The following is a 21,272-nucleotide window of genomic DNA, read 5'->3' as shown; positions in this document are numbered from 1 at the left end:
CTGTACAGACAAAGTCTTACACAGAAGCGTACACATACACCCTCACAAAAAGAGGTAAAGGGGGAAAAATCATAAATCTTGCTGTCAGAGACCACCTCCTCAATTTGGGATAATTCGTTGTCTAAAGGAGGGAAGGAAGGAGGGAAGGAAGGAAGGAAGGAAGGAAGAAAGAAAGAAGCAAGGAAGGAAAGAAGGCAAGAAGGAACGAAAGGAGGGAGGGAGGGAGGAAGGAAGGAGGGAAAGAAGGGAAAACAGAAAGAAGATACAGTAAAAATAAAATAGAGTATAATAAAGTTATTGAATTAAAAAATTCTTAATTAGAAAAAAAAAAAAGGGACGGATAGAACCTTAGGACAAATGTTGGAAGCAAAGCTATACAGACAACGTCTTACACAGAAGCGTACACATACACCCTCACAAAAAGAGGTAAAGGGGGAAAAATCATAAATCTTGCTGTCAGAGACCACCTCCTCAATTTGGGATGATTCATTGTCTAAAGGAGGGAAGGAAGGAAAGAAAGAAAGAAAGAAAGAAAGGACGAAGGTAAAGTATAATAACGTTCTTAAAATTAAAATTGATTATTAAGAAAAAAAATTTTAAGAAAAAACCATGGACGGATAGAACCTAGGACAAATGGTGGAAGCAAGACTATACAGACAAGATCTCACACAGAAGCATACACATACACATTCACAAAAAGAGGAATAGGGAGAAAAATCATAGATCTTGCTCCCAAAGTCCACCTCCTTAATTTGGGATGATTGGCTGTCTATTCATGTATTCCACAGATGCAGGGTACATCAAGTTGATTGTGGAGCTTTAATCCGCTGCTTCTGAGGCTGCTGGGAGAGATTTCCCTTTCTCTTCTTTGTTCTCACAGCTCCCAGGGGCTCAGCTTTGGATTTGGCCCTGCCTCTGCGTGTAGGTCGCTGGAGGGCGTCTGTTTTTTGCTCAGACAGGACGGGGTTAAAGGAGCCGCTGATTCGGGGGTTCTGGCGTACGGAGGCCGGCGGCGGGGAGGGAGGGGCACGGAATGCGGGGCGGGCCTGCGGCGGCAAAGTCCGGCGTGACTCTGCACCAGCCCGAGGCCCGCCGTGCGCTCTCCCGGGGAAGTCGTCTCCGGATCCCGGGAACCCGGCAGTGGCGGGCTGCACAGGCTCCGCGGAGGAGGGGAGTGGAGAGCGACCTGCGCTCGCGCACAGGCCCCTTGGTGGCGGCAGCAGCAGCCCCAACGTCTCCCGCCCGCCTTGGGGTCCGAGCCTCCAGCCGCGGCTTGCGCCCGTGTCTGGAGTCAGCGCCCTCAGCCGCGGCTCGCGCCCGTCTCTGGGGTCCGCGCCCTCAGCCGCGGCTCGCGCCCGTCTCTGGGGTCCGCGCCCTCAGCCGCGGCTCGCGCCCGTCTCTGGGGTCCGCGCTTTCAGCCGCGGCTCGCGCCCGTCTCTGGAGTCCGCGCTTTCAGCCGCGGCTCGCGCCCGTCACTGGGGTTCGCGCTTTTAGCCGCGGCTCGCGCCCGTCTCTGGAGTTCCTTTAAGCAGCGTTCTTAAACCCCTCTCCTCACGCACCAGGAAACAAAGAGGGAAGAAAAAGTCTCTTGCCTCTTCGGCAGGTGCCGGCTTTTCCCCGGACTCCCTCCCGGCTAGCTGTGGTGCACTAACCCCTTCAGGCTATGTTCAAGCCGCCAACCCCAGTCCTCTCCCTGCGCTCCGTCCGAAACCGAAACCCTAGCCTCAGAGCCTCAGCTCGCAGCCCCGCCCGTCCCGGCGGGTGAGCAGACAAGCCTCTCGGGCTGGTGAGTGCCGGTCGGCACCGATCCTCTGTGCGGGAATCTCCCCGCTTTACCCTCCGCACCCGTTGCTGTGCACTCCTCCGCGGCTTCGAAGCTCCCCCCTCCGCCTCCCGCAGTCTCCGCCCGCGAAGGGGCTTCCTAGTGTGTGGAAACTTTTCCTCCTTCACAGCTCCCTCCCACTGGTGCAGGTGCCGTCCCTATTCTTTTGTCTCTGTTTATTCTTTTTTCCTTTTGCCCTACCCAGGTACGTGGGGAGTTTCTTGCCTTTTGGGAGGTCTGAGGTCTTCTGCCAGCCTTCAGTAGGTGTTCTGCAGGAGTTGTTCCACGTGTAGATGTATTTCTGGTGTATCTGTGGAGAGGAAGATGATCTCCGCGTCTTACTCTTCCGCCATCTTCCCTTCGAGCCCGCCCTAAATTCTTATAAATTAAACAAGTATTAATTAATTATACAATGTCATTCTCTGAAGTCACCATATAAGGAGAGATAACTGAGTTTATTGTGACAATAAAGGAGACAACAGGATGAATTTCACACCCAAGACTCTATGATAAGTTACCAAGCTGCTTCTCCAGCTCCCTTTCATTCTGTGCCTACTTCTCCACATGGCACTTGCCACTGTTTGGGTGGACCAGACTCTTCTATATCTCATTGCTTTTGTCTATACTGAATCCTGTGACAATATCCTCCTTCTGGCTTCTTCCTTACCATCCCCAAGTTTGGAAGTCTCTTGATCATCTTTTAACACATTAGTCAAATAAAATTTCTCTACATTTATTTTCTCACAAGTCAAGGCCAACATCTATTGTGTCACAATATATGGAACTTGATATGTATTATTATTATAGCATTTATCTCATCATATTGTAATACCAGTTTACATGCCTGCTTCCCTCACTAGACCAGGTACTTCTCCAGAATAGAGACAATATAGCATCCATTCTGACACTCCATTAGCACAGTGTTTCATACACAGTGTGCTCTCAACAACACTTTTTGAAGGAAGGAATGAATTTTTCATTGATTAGGCATGAAGATAAATTCATCCATGTAAAATATTTATTTTATTCTTTATTGCATGCCTTGTAGCAATGACAACAGCAACAGAAACATCAGACATTTACTGAGACTTGTTTAGTGCTAGGCACTGTGCTAATAGCTTTACATATATTATTTATTTCATTTAATGCTCAAAACAATCCTCTGAGGGCGGTATGATTATTATTCCTGTTTTAAGATAAGGAAACTGAACAAAGAGAGATTACACATTTAACAAATGCTAGGGTCAAGATAAAAACCCAGATCTTCTGACTCCAGCACTTGCCATTTTGAGCAAATACAAAAAGCAACCCCTTACATGATTGATATGAGAGCTAATAAAATGCTTTAGCCAGTGGCATAAATAACAAAACATATGAAAATAATTCCCTACTAACTGCAAAAATAAGTGACTCTTCATAAGAAAGTTTCTACTACTTTCATCTTTCCAACCTTACACTGTATTTATTAATACATTGTGGTTGTGATATACAAAGATTCCATTATTTACTCTGGTATTATTCTATTTATTTATGCCTACTTCAACACTCAATAGTTTTAGTTTATCAGCCATCTTATCCTTGAAAGATTTCTTTCAATTAATGTATCTCATTTTACTTCTAAAAAAATTTACATTTATTCTATAAGACCTTGGAATACAAAAGTAGTTGAAAAATTAAATCTAACCCTTAAATAAATGATTTTTAGATAAAGCTTTAATTGTCTAATTCCTTTATTTAAAATTTATAAAAATTGTGTTGATTGCATATGCATACACATATGACACACATACAACTACACAGAAAAAAAAACTACCACATCCTAAAATTTTCTTTTGTTTATATTAACACATATGAAATTCAGTTATATCAATGTTATGGTTTTTGCATCTCTAAATTAATGTGTGAGAGAGGTAAATTGAGATAAAATTCAACACAGAAATCACAAAAGTGTTCACCTGTGGGGTATGGAGATTAACTTGATTGAATTATGAGGAAACATGTGAGGTGAAGAACAGGTTCTATATCTTGACTGATTTCTTGGTCTTCCAAAAATATATATTTTCAACTTATTTCCCTTCTTTTATCATATTGTATTTTATTTTTAATTCTCCTTGAACTGGACTTCCCTTGTACAACATGGTTTTAACATTATGTCTTTACCAACTTTATATCACATAGTCTGAAATAGCTTACAATGTTAGAGTGAAAATTAAATGTATCTTAGTTAAATATCTTGAAAGAATACTAAAGAAAATTTATATGTCCTTATTAGAGAGGGCATAAGCTAGGGCCTCCCTACTGGCAAGAATCCATTATTTTCTTAATATTTTAAAATTATTTCCATATATCAAGCTTACATAGATAGAAAAATATTTTTGTTACCTCAGATAAGACTCAAAGTTGCTATGATATTTATATGATTGTTCATAGTAACCAGCATTGTCTTGTCCTTATGCTCTTGGGAGGATTACGGGTACATCCTTGAAAGACAATGTTCTGAAATCTTCCTGGTTGAAAAACAGCTGTAAAACACCACTCTTTCCTCTTTCCTATTGTGGTAAATCTTGCTCCTCTGTCCAGGTATAACAGAACATACTTATTAACTCATTGATTGATTCATGGACATTACCTAGGAACCCATAGTGTGATAGGTCTTATGCTAGGCTCAGCAGCTACATAGACAAATACCAATAGGTCCCTGACCTCAGAAGTTTCAGATCTAGTGGGAGAAAGAATAACCCTAGGACAACTTCATCTACAAAAATAAAATTTTTACTTACCAGGAATTATTTAAACATCAGCGCAAGATTTCTACAAGATTATTTTGTCTTACATTTATAAAGACATTATTCCTGCCGTCAGTGAATATACAGTTTTGTGATGAGGTGTCTAAAAGCAATTAATTTTCCTGTGATCTGATAAATTCTATAGTAGGCTTAAGTGCCTATAATGACTTTTATACACATAGACTAATTTTAATGCAATATTTACTGTAAAAAGATACCACCAAAACTGTATTTCCACTAAGTTTAACCTTTATTGATTTTTTACAGGCTATTTTCCAAATATTAAAAAAAAATATTTTACAAAAAGACTTCAGTTTTAACTTTTTTCTCTTTTTTTCAACAATCAATTCACTCCTGTTTCATATGAGTGGAACATCTTTATTTAAAATTACATTGAGATAAAATGGAATGTTAACTTGTAATTCAAAATGTGACATGCCTGGTTTCATTCTAATACTATGTCTAATTATTTTCAAGTGTTTTTAGACTGTTAAAATGGAACTGTCCATTCTGGCATGAATCCTGGCCCAGCAGCAGTATACTGCTCAGGATGCACTCCTGCATGTGACTCTATCAAATCACATGTTTCTAAAATCTTTAAGGAACAGCAATAAAGAGAAAACAATTTCTTCTTGAAAACCCTTATCTTGAAAATCAGATAATATTCTCATGATTTAGTCAAATATCGCTATATTATTTTTAGTTGTTTTGATCTGATTTGATTTGGACCCTTTTCTTGTTCTTCTGTTTTCTTTATTGTTATTAAAATTTATTTTCCTAATCTAATATTTTTATGGATAAAAATATTGTTTATTAATTTGATAAACAGAACCCCAAATTCAGTAGTCTTTACCAATTAGCTCAGTTTGTTCAGATTCCAAACAAAGGGAATGGAAATAGTTATTAAAAGGAGATGCGGAAGTGCATGAGGCAGAGGTGACAAAGTTTTGAGGTAGGCTTTCTAACACCTTGCCCCTTTAGGACTGAAGGGCATACTCCTGCAGCTGATGGGAATGTTGCCTCCAGACAGCTCTCAGCTGACAGTCCTCTTCAGGACTGCCTTGCCTGAATCACATTATCCTCCTCAAAGTCATGTTGCCTTCCCAGGATGGCCTGAAACCAATGGCTGATCATGTGCAGTCATAGCCAGCCCTCTGACTCTTATTCAGAACAACTCTAAAGGTCCATCCCAGATTCAGAGATCTGAGTGGTCTCTGAGTCATCCGAGGTGGTCACTGAGACTGCATCACAGCCTAACTCCACTGTCTGTCCAATCCTGCTTCCTCCCCTCCCACTCTTCTAGTGTTAAACTCTGTGTGCTAAACTTTCTCCTACTTGCTAATCTCTTCCTCAGTCAGTTTAGAGGGAAACGCTGAGAGGAGCCCTGACCAGTAAACTCTAAGAGAGGATCAATTGACTTCAATTTTATCTGGAAAAACCTAATTTATTCTATGATTGAATGCCTTGGTGAGGGCACAAGGACCATTCTCTGTCAACAATTCCACATAATCTAATGGTTAGTTAAGCATGTGAAGGAAGTTGGTTTTTCTCTCCCCTTACAGATTTTACTTAATCAAACAATGCAAAAGGGCTTTACTTAGCAGCTTTTACCTGAAATGTAGGAGAAAAGTGACAATCATTTGAGAGAAACTTCTAGAGAATTAGTAAAATTCAGGTGCCTATTGTAGGATCACTGCAGATCCACAAAATGATCCAGTGGGCAGAGCTATCATGTTGTTTGTGTTTCTTTCTTCTCCTCTTTAAAACTATGAAATTTACTTTATGTGTCTGTTCCACATTTAGTTAATAAAAAGGAGAAGGAAAGTTAGAGCTCATGTAAAATCACAGTTCACAAAAATTTAGAGAGGAAGATAATTTTAGGTTACCTCCTTTAGGTCCCCTATTTTTAAAATGAAAGATTTGATAACCTGTAGAAGTAACTTTTAGGGAAGGTATGAGAAGCTGTTTTTCTTTCCCCCCAAATACAGTACTACCTTGTCACCAAAGTTTTTGTACACCAATCATTTGTAAAAACTGCCCTCAATTATTATATCCTGCATTTTGGTGGGGACCAATACAAGTAAGTAAACAATTACATAGCAGTTTAAGTTCTATAAGAGAAGTAAGTTCTAGTGTGTCTTTTATAGTTGTAACTAAAATCTACAATAACAGTTATGTGTGTGCGTGTGTATGTGTTGTATTTCAGTTCAAAATCTTATCACTTTTATTATTTCAAGTATAGGTTTTAGCCTTGCCTGAATGGAACACACTCTACCAATTAAAATTCTTGAATTGCATACCTGATAATAGAGCTCTCTACCCTAGATAAATATATGCATATATCTAATAATGCATTTAACAACACATTTTCAGGTGTTAGACATGGTTTTAATAATAAGAATGCAAATGTTATTACTAATATTTCTGAATATAATATATTTAAATATTAATAATGACTAATCATGTTATAATTGCAACAAGGCCTAGCAAGCCATGAAGTAAAGTTGACTAATGCTTTTCTGATGTAGATTGGAAGCACCAAAGAAGTTCATTAATCAGAAGTACTGCATTCCTTGTCATGTTCTATTGCTTAAGTATTCCATGTATTACTTTAGCCACAAAATTTTAAATGAATCTAAATAACATATTGCATTAAATTAATTTACTCCCTAAGGAATTGAGTTTATAGATATCTATAGATACCTATATCTAGAATATCTATAGATATTCTATAGATAACTGTATATCTGAGAATTGAGAATATATTTCCTCAGAGTTGTATAACCATTTACAACTCATATTTACATTGCCTCCTGTTGGCCTATTACAAATCATGCAACACACTCCTCTTCAGAATATATCCCTATTCTATGAGAATAGATTAAATACAACATTTAAGCCTCAGAGGGGGAGACACAGTTCATTGTCCCAATGACTATGTGATATGGCTTTGTAATGTGTCAACCTGCTCTGTGAACTTTAACCTCCAGTATCAGGTGTGAAGATAACAACCTTAGAAAGACTAAGATCACACAGATCACACAACTGCATAAGGTCAAATCTCTTAATAAGCCCTGTTTCTGTTTGCAAGTTTGTGTTTATACATACACATGTATAGTTTACTTCTCTGACTGAATCTTCACTGATGCAATTCTCCTGAACAAGTCAAGCAAAAGGGGTTTTGACTCCAGGAAAAGGAAAAGAAATCCAAAAACAGCAACAACAACAGCAACAACAGAACTCTTTACCTTCATCCTGAAGCTAATCAAAGAAATGTCCTGATAAATCCATCACTAAACTTTACTGATTATCCTGGGCGTATGCTCATTATTACATATGTATAATTTCATATATATTTGCTTTTCTAAAGCAAAAAGCTTCAAACATTATTTTATTGATTTATTTTATTTTATTGAAAACCTCTATTGGTAAATCTGAGGATATATGGAAGAATATGCATGTTTACTCACTTTAAGAATTATTCACATAATTATTCACATTATATTATTCTGTATATCAATATTGCAAAGTTTTTTTTTTTTTTTTCACTTTTAGATACAAGTTAATAGAAATTGAAATTCCAGAAGTTTTTCTGTATACAAAATTCTGTCCTGAGAACCCACAAGAACTGGTGTGCAGTTTGGGGCAAATTATCATTTGCAGACTGTTCTTTAAATGAGTACTCCTGTCCCCAGCTAAATCCCAGAAGTTGTCCCACCTACTCATTGAGCAACCAAAACACCTCCCATGGCTATATGCTCCCTAGGTTAGCAGTACCTCATCTGGTTGAGATGTTAACACTGACTGAAATGTCCAGAGGACAGACTGGGGCCTGGCAGTCTGACCACACTTGGCTTGTTATATTTTCCCAGCTGTAGGTATAGGTAGTTGATGGGATTGTTCCAGTTGATAAAAATTTCTCCTTTATTCACAGAATTCTCCAAAAAATAAAAACTCAAACCAAAAACAAACAAACAAAACCAGACACTTTCCTGCATTCATTAACATAATCTATAAATCCCAAAAAAAAAGAGTTGAAGAGTAGATTGTAAGCAAGGACGACAAACTGTTGTTGTTAAAAATTGCAAAATATGATAAAATTCCCAGTGAAACAAGGATAATCTTCATTTTCTAGTTTATTTTTATAAGATCATGTAAAAACACCAACTTCATTTCCAGCATTATAGGTAAGCTAATTCTTTTCATAAGTTAACCTTTGCCTAAGGGTGTCTCTGTAAAGTTCCAATGCAAATGACTTTTGTAACAACCACATTCAGACCCCAATAGCATAATATGGCCCAAATTCTGTGGGGTGGGATAGGGAGGGTGGGAGGAAGGGAGACACAAGAGGGAAGAGATATGGGAACATATGTATATGTATAACTGATTCACTTTGTTATAAAGCAGAAACTAACACACCATTGTAAAGCAATTATACTCCAATAAAGATGTAAAAAAAAAAAGCATATACAAGAATTTACAACTATGTATGTGAAATCGTTTATAAAGTTAACTAGCATTTTCTTGTTTAATATGAACAAATCCTAAGTACTGATTATTGATTTTCAAGGTAGACAAGAACAATATATATAATTATCCCACATAAAAAATCAATTTAAAAAACCACTATATTTGTAAGCTTAAAAGGTGATTATATTTTGCAGTGTAGTTCCTTATGATGCAATTCATTCAAACTACTCTTGTATATATTTGTTGCTGCAAATGAGACTTTACTGGTTTATAGAGGAGAAGAAAGAGATGATGACAAGATTTCTAAACTTGAGCCTAAGAGTCATTTACAAGATATATTTCTACCGTCAGGGTTTATCACCAATTTACATAATTGATGTTTCATCTACAATACAAAAACTTTTTTATACAATATAGATAATTAGCTAGTCCTCACTTCCAGCTTATTATTCCATCCTCCAAGGAGCCTCATGGTATAATGGACAAAATGTCAAGAATAATTAGGAATAATGATGGTGGCAACCATGCTATCAAATGACGCATACCTTGGCCTGATTCTTTTATGCACCATGCTATCAAACGACGCATACCTTTGCCTGATTCTTTTATGCCTTGCCTTTGAAGAAGATATTTAGATGATTTAAAGCTCTCTCCTAGGCTTTAATTTTTCTTAATGCAAAAAAAAAATAAGATTCTGAAAAAGTTTCCCTTTATATTCATATATATGGTACACAAAACCTTGGGTTATATATTTATTTTCATATTTAAGGTAGTAAAATCAATTGATCCCAAGCATGCCACAGTTTTTTAGTATCTCTGCATACGTAATTATATGTTATCTTCCACATACATATTTTTAACATCTTTACTGGAGTATAATTGCTTTAGAATGTTGTGATAGCTTTGGCTGTATAAAAAAGTGAATCAGCTATTTGTATACGTATATCCCCATATCCCCTCCCTCTTGCATCTCCCTGCCACCCTCCCTATCCCACCCCTCTAGGTAGTCACAAAGCACGGAGCTGATCTCCCTGTGCTATGTAGCTGCTTCCCAATAGCTATCTATTTTACATTTGGTAGTGTATATATGTCAGTGTGACTCTCTCACTTCATCCCAGCTTACCCTTCCTCCTCCCCATGTCCTCAAGTCCATTCTCTACATTTGTGTCTTTATTACTGTCCTGCCCCTAGGTTCATCAGAATCATTTTTTTTTTTTTTAGATTCCATATATGTGTTAGCATATGGTATTTGTTTTTCTCTTTCTTTTGCTTACTTCACTCTGTATGACAGACTCTAGGTCCATCCACCTCACTACAAATAACTCAATTTCATTTCTTTTTTATGGCTGAGTAATATTCCATTGTATATATGTGCTACACCTTCTTTATCCATTCATCTGTCAATGGACACCTAGGTTGCTTCCATGCCCTGGTTATTGTAAATAGTGCTGTAATGAACATTGGGGTGGATGACTGTTTTTGAATTATGGTTTTTTCAAGGTGTATGCCCAGTAGTGGAATTGCTGGGTCATATGGTAGTTCTATTTTTATTTTTTTAAAGAACCTCCATACTTTTCTCCATAGTTGCTGTATCAATTTATATTCCCACCAACAGTGCAATAGGGTTCCCTTTTCTCCACACCCTCTCCAGCATTTATTGTTTGTAGATTTTTTGCTGATGGCCATTCTGACCAGTGGGAGGTGATACCTCATTGTGGTTTTGATTTGCATTTCTCTAATGATTCGTATGTTGAGCATTCTTTCATGTGTTTGTTAGAAATCTATATGTCTTCTTTCTTCCACATATTTTGAAAGCTATTGTAACTATTTATCATGCTGTATGAAGTCAGCAGAAATATTTTTTTTGTCTGGGATTTGATACATTTATATTTAATGATACCCAAACACATCTATTTACTTGTTATGTAACCTAATATGTGCTCATCCAATACATTCTCCAATAGTGGTTCCTCAAGGTGATTTAGCTGAGGAGAGGAAAACATTGTATACTCTCACATTATCATATTTGGTCTAATTTACAAAGTGTCACTTCTGTCAAATTACATAGTAACCATTTATTCCAATCCCATCATACACTGTTGAAAATGAAGAAACTAGCAACTGCTTTCATTTCAAACTTCAAAAAAATTATAAATATAAAAATACATTTAATAATATCACATATATCAGGTATCATATCACCTGGCATATTAACACTTTTATCTGTACTTTCCTACATTTTGAAAGTGTTTACCTCATTATGTTACTAATACAGTTGCATTTTTGTCCACTCACTGGTTCTGTGAGAGAATGGGAAACTCTACGTCCAATATTAAAAATAAAAGCTCAGAGGATAAGTGATTTATCAAAGGTCAAACAATTGATAAATAAATGTCACTAGAAATAGAAGCCAGGCTTTTCTGAATTTTATTTACATTGCCCAAACCCTACGCCAATTCCTCTAACAGTATATTATTTATACAAGAAATCCAGATCGACAAAATTTTCAAATTTTCTTACTAGCTAGAGTTATAAAAAAAATCTCTTAAAATATAAATATTTAATATCATAAAATAAATATCTAAATTTTACTTAATGTAATGAAGCATCAAGTTGATAATCCCAGTCTAGAAAGGACCCAGTTATATAGTACAAAGAATGTAGAAGTTTAGAAAAAGAATATTTAATTCTTATATATAACCTTAACTCTCAAAGTCTCACCTGTCAACCAACTTCAAGTAGTACTGAACTTATGAAGTCAATGTTCACTTCCACATGCAGAAAAGGGCAAAAAATGCAACAGGAAAATAATATGTAAGATGACCTTTTATGGGTCTCTTGGATTCCTCAAATATTTGTCATGAAACAAGAAAAAGATTCAAGAAATCTATGTATAGGGATGCTGTTCAGTGATACTTACTCCTGGGTTTATGCTCTAGAAAGCCAAAAGGAGAGATGCTCCTACAAAAGTGAATGTGGGCTTCCCTGGTGGCACAGTGGTTGAGAGTCCACCTGCCGATGCAGGGGACACGGGTTCGTGGCCCGGTCCGGGAAGATCCCACATGCTATGGAGTGGCTAGGCCCGTGAGCCATGGCCGCTGAGCCTGCGCGTCCAGAGCCTGTGCTCCGCAACGGGAGAGGCCACAACAGTGAGAAGCCCGTGTACCGCAAAATAAAAAGTGAATGTCCCTGAAGAGAAGGCAAATCTCTGCCACCATCCAAATCCATGCTAATCAAGTAAAAAGCAGAGTAAGCACGGGAGGAAGAAGATCTAGTGCCTCATTTAATGAGGAGCTCTCTATTCTTCCCAATGGGGCCATTTCATGCAATATATGAGGAAGTCTGGTATCCGATTAAGTCTAATGCCACAAAACAGCGTGATGAGATAACTAAAATTCTTAAGGACTCAGAAGTATTCACAGGAGTAGGAGACTAATATAGATCTCTTTATTCTTTATGTCTGAAAAAAAAATTCACTTCACCACACATACCACAGGATACCACCAAGTTACATAAGCTTATGATCTGATAGTTGGAAATCTTTGAGGATGGAATCTTTACCTCTCCCATGTATGAATGCTTCCTTGATTTTTGCAAATTCAAACAATGAATGAAACTGAAACGTACTCCAGTGATGCTATGGATGCCACAGTTACCTGTGGCGAATGTTTCCAGTGGTTAATAATTCTAAATTAGAAAATCTTAAAAGTCATGATTTGCAGTCCCTTAAAATAATATTTAAAAATATTTCTATGTATTTTAAATAATTCCTTGGCTGATTAATAGTTATGATTCCACGTAGAAGCTAGCTTGATGCTGCAGTTGTAAAGTTAATAATTTACAAAGACTGCTTTGTAGTCTAATGGCAGCACTTGACTTTTGCTACTGCTTGAGGGCCTGCAACTTTGATGTTTCTGTCTTAAATAAAGAGAAAATGAAGAGTCAGGTATCAGCTTTTTGTTCAGTTACTTTTCTGAAGGGTTCTTTTAACTGAGTTCCATGAAGCCATAATGTCTTTTAACAAGAATATTGATTGCAAAATAAAGCCTTGTTCCATTATCTTTTTAAAGGAAAGAAGTCCAGATAGAGGTGTTTTAGAAGTTTGAGTAACATCACTTCTTTGCAAAGTGTAAGTGTACTATTACCTCTCTGGAACACATAAAAGGAAAGTTTTCAGAGGGGTTTGCTAGGTAAGCAAATGTTTTCTTCCTCCCCAATTCAAAATAAAAAGCCATGGTACTTAATGTCCTCTGACTGTGAGTGTGTGTGTGTGTGTGTGTGTGTGTGTGTGTGTGTGTGTGTGTGTGTTTTAATTTAGAGAAACTCTCTAGACTCCTAGATTTTACTTACTAGTTTGATAACAGCTGTGTGCAATGAACACTACTGTTTGCTACCTTGTGACCTAGGGATTGACAGGTAATTGTTCTTAAGGTAACCAACAGCGCCAGTTATCTAATCCCAGTGTCCAGTGAAGCTGGCAGACTAAAACTCAGCAAGTTAAACCACTGCATACTGAGTGCACTTAGCAAAAACTCAGAGGATATCCTTATCCAGTGGACATAACTTCTAGTTCTTCATCATCACTGTAGTTCGTTATTCCCACATTCAAAACATACTGTTAGAATTCAGCAACTCTGCCATTTCATTTTATAATAAAGTGTACAGCTAAAACTAAACATAAACTTTGAAATATACTTATTTAGTGGTCTATCAAATAATAACTGAAAATCTTATTGCACAATCCAAAAAATGAAAAGTTCTTTTATTGAAATATGAAACAATGATAATCTGAGAAACATGATTTCTGATTCCCAAGCAAAAGTAAACTAGAACTAATCAAATGTTTTTAACTCATTAGCTAAGTGTTTCTATTTTGTAGACTACATTAGAATCACATTTAAAAAAAAGGAAAACATGACAATGAAATTATTTTTGACAGCAGGAAGGATGGAAAACTGATTCTATGCTACTTACTCATTGCCAGTAACTATATAGTAACTAGGTTTATGTAGTTGGTAAAAGCTTGAAAGACCCACATATGTTTTAATTAGTTTAAAAACTAGTTTTCAATATCTTTGCTGGTGTCTGGTGGGAATTCCAGAAGTAAAAGTGATGTTACCTTTATTCAATGTCTATTGATAATATACAAGGCATTAAATAATGAAAATTCATCAGGAGAATGTTTTTTTAATTTCCATGCTAACAACCATATCACAATAGGCCTAAAAGCATTCAAAGAACTTACATTCTTTTACTTACTTTTTATGTTACTATGTGAACACTTGCTGGGAAATTTAAGTACTTTAAAATATGATGAGGTTTCATACATTTGATTAATTCAAGAAGATTCTGAACATTTTAATATGTTGTTTTTCTAATTGGTTCTTTCAAGCAGAATTTAACATTAGTTCTTGAATTCCCAGTTTTAATCATTTTTAACTAGCTGAAATAAGCCATATCCTGGATAACCCATATATATTGTGTGCTTCCAGAAAATGTATTGTGTAATATCTTGGTCCTTTCTGGAGTTTTTCCTTAAGTCTTTTTTACAAGTCAGATTCCTCTTCTCTGCAAAAGCATCTCAGGCAACTCTTTCTAAACCCTAACAATGCAATACTAATAGTCTGTCAAATTTACTTTTTTTTTCTTCTTACAGTTTCTGAGTTATATGATTTTTAAAAATCTATCTATGTCTATCTATCATTATCTAATCTACCATCTTCTACCTGTACATATGCAGATTTTTCCATTCATAATTATTTCATCTTTCCAAATTCCTATGATAATGTCAGAACTTCTAAAGAGCTTGCCTTATTTCTTGAGCCTCCCTTATTGATTCTTTCTACAGGGGATCAGTAATCACAGAGATGTGCCTTAGGATCTTTACTATATGGCAGAGATTAAAGAAGGAATGGAATGGGTTAGTAATGAGAAGAATAACTTAGAGAAACCCACCAGCAGTATGAATAAGTCAGAATAAGTGGAAAAAAGATACTGGAGAAAATTAATCACCTTATTAGTTAGTTTTTTCCAGAATCATATTCAGTCTCATGATTTTCCAGGAAGCCAAATTGATCAAAGACTTGTAGACTTTGTTATTCCCACCATTGACCTAATGAAAAAACTTTTAAAATAATGCATCTTAGCTGATATTTTCAAAATTTTTTTTGCTGTATTTTTTTAATGCCATGCAAATAAAAATAAAATTCCAAAATTGAATTTCTGTACAAATTGCACAAAATTTCTTCCTTGTGGCCACAAGGAGTCCTGTGTTTTCCTTGTGTCTGGTCTGGCATTTAAGAAGCATCGATTACACTTCTAGAAAATGGCAAAACAATTTGCCCTAAGGTTATGTTTTCATAAGCAAAGTAATTTTAGATAATTACACAATTCAAGCAGAGTGGGTTTGAAGTTACATTATACAGGTTTGTATAATAGCTTAACAGACCACTGCCAAGGAGTCTGGACTTCTATTTCTAGTGTTAGCTTTTATTCTAATTACATGTGTGAACTTGAACTAGCCACATTGTCACTTGTTCTCAATTTCCTCATCTATAAAATGAAACACTTGTCCTAAATTGTGTCAGTGCTTCTTCTATACTTTATATTTACCTCAGTTCCCAGGTCATAGCCTTCAAATTCCTAACCCTTTTATTGTATTTGAAAGTGCTTACAGATTTATAGGACTCTAAGAGGTGTTCCAAATCTACATTTTTTGAAATATAGTTTAAAGATATTATCTTTGGAAAAAAAGTTCAGTTAAAAGTATATATAAAGGGCTTCCCTGGTGGCGCAGTGGTTGAGATTCCGCCTGCCGATGCAGGGGACACGGGTTCATACCCCGGGCCGGGAAGATCCCACATGCTGCGGAGCGGCTGGGCCCATGAGCCATGGCCGCTGAGCCTGCGCATCCAGAGCCTGTGCTCCACAACGGGAGAGGCCACAACAGTGAGAGGCCCGTGTACCGAAAAAAAAAAAAAGTATATATAAAATGTTAGAAAGTAATTTAAATATCCATTAAAATTGACTTACTGAAAGGACAGAATGAAGGCAATACTCCTGTGATAGAATATAGCTTTGAGGACTAAATGTGAACTGACTTTTAAGTGGTGGAAATGAGAAAGCAATTTTTAAACAGAGATACTCTATACATTTGGTGTTTCTATTGTGAGAAGTAAATGCTTATTCTAATGCATTTAAGCAAGCAGTATTAATGATTAATGACATTCTTGATCCTGTAACTAGACGTACAACTTCTTGAATAATTAATAAGGTACTCAATACTGAACAGGATATCCATCTGCTAAGAAATTTTGTATGTGTACAAGCTATTAATATTGAAAGCCTTACACAAAACCATGAGGAAGAAACTTTGGGGTTGAAGCAATAATATCTATTAAAATATACAGGTTTTTAATTTCTCATTTTTAATGTTCTTGTTTAATGGTAAATGTTTAATGTTCAGTATAAAATGCTTATAAAGTGGCCATAAAAGAGGTAATTATTATAGCACAAATGACAATGATAATTTTTTTTCTCAATTATGTCTTCTTCTATGACAATAATGTATAGCTATCAAGGAAGTACTACTAAATTGTAGTTATTGTGCTGGATTTTAAGAATAATATGAAGTAATATATATGTAATCTAAAAAAAAAAATGTTCTGAAGAACCTGGGGCAGGACAGGAATAAAGATTCAGACATAGAGAATGGACTTGAGGACACGGGGAGGGGGAAGGGTAAGCTGGGACGAAGTGAGAGAGTGGTGTGGACATATATACACTACCAAATGTAAAATAGATAGCTAATGGGAAGAAGCTGCATAGCACAGGGAGATCAGCTCGGTTCTTTGTGACCTCCAGAGGGGTGGGATAGGGAGGGTGGGAGGGAGACACAAGATGGAGGAGATATGGGGATATATGTATATGTATAGCTGATTCCCTTTGTTATAAAGCAGAAACTAACACACCATTGTAAAGCAATTATACTCCAATAAAGATGTTAAAAAAATAATAATATGAAGTAGAAAATATGTAAGATCAAAAGGTCATAATTCTTCATATTACTTAAAGTCTTTTAGGTTGAGAGAAAATTATTCAAAGGGTCATTTTTTAAGTCATTACTTGTGCATTCAGTAGAGACAACGTTTCTGAGACATACGTGAGAAAAAAATTTAAAAGTCATTACTATGTCATCCTAAGTGTTTAAAGGATAATCTCATTTTTCATATTTCATATCATATTCTAACCTTCAGGTTGACATCTTAAAAAGAAGAAAGCTGTGATAAAATAGCAGAATTATAGAGGGTTAGATTTGAATGAGATCTTTAAGAACATTTAGCTCAATTTCTTTATTTTAAAAATAACATAACTGAAGCCCAGACATGTTAAGATACTCAAGAATTCCCTCTGGGTTTGTGACATTCCATTCTGTCTCTCTTAGGTGAAACCATAGTTGTAAAGTTGCTTATGCAATGGAACTGCTCTGTGGTCTAAGGTAGTTGCCAGGATTGCCTAGAAAAGTACCACTCCCTGTTGCCTTGGAAATGTAATATCATAGTTCTTTACATGGTGGAGAAGTGAAGGGAGGGTAAATATTTAAAAGTACCATTGAGTTCAGCTATAAATTATTCCCATTTCATTATTAAGTAAAAACTGATAACAATACACAAACTAGTGACAAAAATATTTTGAAAATACCAATATAATTATTTGCAATTTTGACAGAATTTTCAATTTAGTCCAGGTAGCTCATATGTACATCAAATTATATTCATAAAGCCTACCTGTTTAATTAAGCTAATACCATGGTACACTATCACACACATACATTCAATATAGATAGATAAGCGTACAGCTGTGTAGTCATATTACTGTAAATGTTTCACTCCTCTGGGAATCAGAGACCTTTGAAGTTAAGTTGCAGGACATTTATAGCGGCCTAATTTTTAAATAAAGAAACTTTTGATAGCTCAAATGTTTCAAGCTTATCTATGAAAATAGAACCTTGGGGATCTTATAATCTATTTCATTTAAAAAACATATGAGTCAGTCACTAGGAATATGATGGTAAACAAGGTAAATACATCCTTTGTCTTTTAAATGTGAAGAGGATAAAATCATTACAACATAATACATTTTGATATGGAAAAATAGTGTGCCATAGTAGAAAATAAGTCAAGTATAAATTAAATTAATATACATGGAATTGTGTTTTTAAATCACTTTATTGGGCTATAATTCACATATATTAAAATGTACCCAATTTAATGTATAGTTTGATGAGTTTTGACACACATATACATCTATGTAACCACCATCCCAAACACTGTTTCTATCATCCAAAAACTTCCTCATGCCCTTTCTCAGATCTCCCCGGAGGCAAAAATGGTTCTAATTTAAATCGCTATTGATTCATTTTGCCTGTTATAAAACTTCATGTAATAGAATAATTCTTATATCTTTTGGTTGTCATTCCAAATCTTGGAGTTTATATTGTTAGACTAAAATTTGTAAGAGGAGGGCTTCCCTGGTGGCGCAGTGGTTGAGAGTCCATCTGCAGATGCAGGGGACACGGGTTCGTGCCCCGGTTCCGGGAGGATCCCACATGCCGTGGAGCAGCTGGGCCCGTGAGCCATGGCCACTGAGCCTGCGCGTCCGGAGCCTGTGCTCTGCAACGGGAGAGGCCACAACAGTGAGAGGCCCGCGTACCGCAAAAATAAATAAATAAATAAATAAAATAAAGTTTGTAAGAGGAAGAATACAGGTAAAACATCAAGCTAATAAATAATACTGTTAAATTCAGCACTGGGCCTTGATACATTGTTCATTACTCTACACCAGTATTTTTTTGCTTTTTTATACTGCATTTTTATATTACATTTTTATACTACATTTATGAATTTTACATACAGAATACTCTTAACAGTGTTAAGAACATTAACTTTATTGTATCACTTCCTAAGTTTGTTTAATCAGAAATATCTGATTAAATCAGTATGTTTCCTAATGTTTAATCAGTATGTTTCCTATGTTTAATCAGTATGTTTCCTAAACAACTGTTCTGCATTTATCTTAAGAATTTTGTAGGTTTTGTAAATAACTAGGTTTCTCCTCTCATGTTCACTGGTTAATGTCAAAATTCCAGCCCACTTCTGGCAAAAACATAGAATTTATAGCATCTATTTTTATCATAACCTCATTGTTAATTCCCTTTTGTGTCCTTAACTTTGTTGAATTTCTTTAGTATATGTATACATATTTTTTAAGTTATCTTGTTCTCTACTATATATGTCAATATGAGCTCAATCAATCAATTAAAAGTGTCAAGTTAAATACTTAAATTATTTTCAAATTTGTGTAAACAAATCATTTAGTAATTAGTTCAGGGGACTCTCCACATTTATTTTCTTTACCTCAAATTTCATCTTCTTTTAAAAAATAAAATGTCCTTTGATATCTTCGGGGAAACAATCTGTTAGAACTCTGACCAGCAGGCTGGGATGTATTACGAATAAAGTGATTTTGATATATGCTGGATACATATAACCCTTTATTGTTAGTATTTATGTGAATCACACTTCCAAGAAGCAAAGTCCGAATCCTATCAGCTGTTACAGCAATTCAGTCTTAGCCCATTACTCTAATTAAACTAAGATTATTATCAGTGCTTCCATTTTCCTGCAGAGAAAGTCAGAGAAGATGTAGAATCAATTAACTTTCTGAGATTAATTAGGAGGAAAAAAAGCCTCTAAACATTTCTGACATAGTAAAATTCTTTGCTCTATGACAATACCATGTACATACCCAAACATACATTTGAAATAAAAACTTAAAGGCATAAAAATTATGCTTATAATAGTGATTATTGCTGAAGGTAGCCAGCTGCCTTTTCATTCAAAATAAATTGCTGTTATATCATACACATATGGCATTTTAGTTATCCAAATATTATTAAAATATAAAAATTGAAACTCCTTTTTCTTGTTGAGAATGAAAATATTAATAATTGTTTTTACTATAAGGAAGAAATAAATTCCTGATATCCAAAACATAAATAATTTACACATGCAGTTTAAACACCTAAAGACAGGAAGAATGTGGCTGAGACAATTGAGTTAGGTCCTACTTCAGAGTGAACATTTTGCATCATAACATGAATACAAACTTCTATATTTAAATGAAACAGGTTAAGAGGCCACAAAACTAAGTTGATGTTGTGCATTATTGTTAGTGATAATTATGCTTTTGGACATAAAATTCAAATTTCTAACAAATAAAGTAGGAACTTCTGAAATTCAAATAGGCTTGTATCTAAAGGTAAAAAAAAGACCATTGCATATTTCCTGAAAATTGTTTCTGACCCTCTAAGTGGAAAATTATTTTCTAAGCCTAAATTAAATTTTAAAAATCCTCTTTAATGCAGGAAATCCAGACTTATGATTCTTAAACCTCCATACCCCCACAAAGGTAAATTTCAGGGAGTTAAATTAAGGACAGGTTCCTCCTTGCTCTCAAGCACACAGAATCCATTGTCATGCTCAAATGCTGGAACCTTGCCAGAAGAAAATTTATGGAGAAACTCAGAGGTTCGGCTGGTTTAGCCAAAGTGGAAGTGGGGTGGTGTGGAAAACATGCAAACCTCAGTCCCACTGTACTAAGCTGCAATCAAGGTCTTGCAGGTCTTCTGTTTTCAGGATAGATGTTCAGGGTCTCAGTTGCCAGGGTGATTTAGCAGAGAAAAGAATGATTGATTCTTCTTTAAAACCTTCAGCATTTATCCTTACATCTTTATTCCAATCATCAGTGCCATTTCATTCCCTTGTTGTCTCTTCACAGCATCATTGTAAATGATTCCTAATGGATCACTCACCTAGCCCATCTTCAACCCTATCTCATTTATTGCCAGAATGCTCTTTCTAAAACATATATCTGATTATAGCACATACCTACATGAAACACTTCTAAGTTTCCATACAATAAATAATATAAAATCCATAAACATGTCCATTGATATATAAGAATAAAATCCATAATCATGTCCATTATCTGGCCTAAACTATTACTACAAATGATTGTCAACAGATTTCCTATATTTACCTTCTCTCCACCAAACAAACTATGGTTTCCCAAATATATAACAGCGTTTTCTATCTCTCTGCTTTAGCATACATTCTCTCATTTTGAAAAGCTCT

Source organism: Delphinus delphis, chromosome 18 (genome assembly GCF_949987515.2).
Source record: "Delphinus delphis chromosome 18, mDelDel1.2, whole genome shotgun sequence".
Lineage (NCBI taxonomy): Eukaryota > Metazoa > Chordata > Mammalia > Artiodactyla > Delphinidae > Delphinus > Delphinus delphis.
This window is presented reverse-complemented; position numbering follows the sequence as displayed.